The sequence below is a fragment of the Empidonax traillii genome, unplaced genomic scaffold, assembly GCF_003031625.1.
Source record: "Empidonax traillii isolate 1590-97213 ecotype Southwest subspecies unplaced genomic scaffold, ASM303162v1 scaffold3037:size16170, whole genome shotgun sequence".
Classification (NCBI taxonomy): domain Eukaryota; kingdom Metazoa; phylum Chordata; class Aves; order Passeriformes; family Tyrannidae; genus Empidonax; species Empidonax traillii.
In genome coordinates this window covers 5,314-7,573 of record NW_020958230.1, presented here as the reverse complement: position 1 = coordinate 7,573, position 2,260 = coordinate 5,314, and the positions used below count along the sequence as shown (strand labels likewise).

General features: G+C 63.2%; 1 pseudogene; it reads right to left on the bottom strand.

The window, feature by feature from the left end:
* Position 1: 1 nt before the first annotated feature.
* On the bottom strand, positions 2-1,627 carry LOC114072348 (annotated as a pseudogene).
* Between the last annotated feature and the right edge of the window lie 633 nt (positions 1,628-2,260).

Genomic DNA, 2,260 nt, shown 5'->3' with positions numbered 1-2,260 from the left:
AGTCCCCGTTGGGGACCACGTCGGTGGCCACCACGTGCTCCGGCAGCTCCTGCCCATCCTGGAACCACCTCACCTGCACCGGGCAGGGTAGAAATCCATCACGGAGCAGAGCAGGGGCTGGGGCCGGGCTGGGAGCTCGACGGCACCAGCGAGATGGACACGCTGGGGGGCACTGGGAGAGACGGGGGAAACACTGGGCTGAGCTGGGGGGCATTTGGAGAGAGGGCAGAGGGTTTATAGGACATTGGTAGGGGTTTGGGTGGCACTGGGAGGGACTGGGAATGGACTGGGATAGAAGGGGATGGGCTGATGGGTGACTCGGGAGAGAGTTGGGAGATGTGGGAGTGAACTGAGAACCACTGGGAAGAGACTGAGAGGGTCTGGGAGTTGAATCAGAGCATCTCTGAGGGACTGGGAGGGACTGGGAACGCACTGGGATGGACTGGGAAGGACCCGAGCGGGACTGGGAGGCCGAGTCTTGGAGAGGGAACTCTGCGCTGCGGGTCTGCCCGGCAACTGATGCGTCATCGGAGAGACGCGCTGTGATTGGCTGAGGGGAGGGAGAGCGGTGGCCCCAGCGGGGTGGAGGCGCGGGGGGGGCACTGGGAGAGACTGGGATGGATTCGGGGGCACTGGGAGGGGGCAAAGAGCCACGGGGATGGGCACAGGGAGGGCTGAGGGGTCTGGGGTGATTCCCAGGAAGGCTTTCAGGGGCTCCATAATCGTTCCCGGGGCAGGGGAATTCCCGAAGGGACCCGCTCTGCCCCCACTCACCTCTGCGGTTCACACTGAACGGGGTGGCCACCTTGTAGTTGTTCCGGCAGAACGTATCCACCGCAGCCCTCAGTAACTCCAGCCTTTCCTGTTTGCTGTTCCAGTACCTGGCCTGGAACTCCCCATACGGGGTGTCCCCCACAAAGACCCCCACATCGCTGTCGAAGTGGGCGAGCTGCTGCCGGTTGTAGATGTGCCTCACCACCAACCTCACCCGCTCGGTGCCGTTGATGAAGTGACACTCGGCCTTTTTCAACTTCTGGAACACCCCTGTGTGTGCAGGACACGGGTCAGGGGGTGCCCCCCCCCCCCCCCGTCATTTCCCAGCCCCTGCCAGCAGGTTTCCAGCTCAGGGGGCCACCCCAGACCCCCCTTTCCCACCCCTGTCTGCCCCACGGCCACCGCAGCAGCGGCTCTTCGCTGAGGGGGAACCCCCATCAGCCCTCTGGGGATGGACAGAGAGGTTGGGGACCCCCCAGTGCGGATCCACCTCCCGCGCCCCAGAGCCCCAGGGAACCGCTGCAGGGCTCCAGTGATGGGGGACACTGAGGGACCCCCTTGGCACTCCTCTTCCTGTTCTCCCACCCCCCTTTTCCCCCTCTCCCACCGTCCCCACAATCCTCAGACCCTCTCGCGCTCAGTTTGGGGCTCCCACTCCCCTCCCAATAATTCCGAGGGTTCCAACCCCCCTCGTGCTCACTTTTGGGGCTCCTAGCCAGGCTTTTCTCTCCCCATTCCCTTCCCCCCCACCCCGCTCACCCGAGAGCTCCTCGCCCGCAGCCGGGGGGGCTCCCAGCACCACCAACACCACCAGTACCACCAGTACGGCCCCAGCTCCCCACACACGCTCCATCCCCAGCGCCGGGCAGGGGCTGACACCACAAAACCAGCCAGGCAGGGCCTTTTTCGGAGTTTTGGACGCGCTCTGATTGGCTGAGAGCAAAGTTGGGGCCCGTTTAGCGGATCGCCATCCCGGCAACTGATGAGTCATCAGCGTGGCGCGGTGTGATTGGTGAAAGCTGCGTCAGAGCTTTCTGATTGGCTGAGGGCCGTTGGGGGCGCTGCATCCCGGGAGTGGAGGGTTCTGGGGGGTCCGTGGGGTGCAGGGAAGGTGGGAGCTCAGGTGATCCCAAAAATGGAGATCCAGGTGTCCCGGAGCTTTGATGTGCCCCCAAAAACGAGTCGAGGGCGTCCTCTGACTGGCTGATTTCATTGACGGCTGTTTGTACCGGGTCTGCACGGCAACTGATGACGCGCAATCAGAGCTCGCTCCCATTGGCTGCTGCTGCTGACCGTTCCCGCTGGTGGGGACTCCACTTCTGGGGGTTCCCGGGTTCCTGGGTTTGGGGATTGGGGTGCTCTGGATACGTGAGAATGAGATTTTGGGAGACCGGATGTGCCCAATAACCCCCTGTGTCTAGGGCTTCTGGGATCTGAATGTTCCAAAAAACCCTGTTCCCGGGATTTTGTGGGGCTTATATTGTTG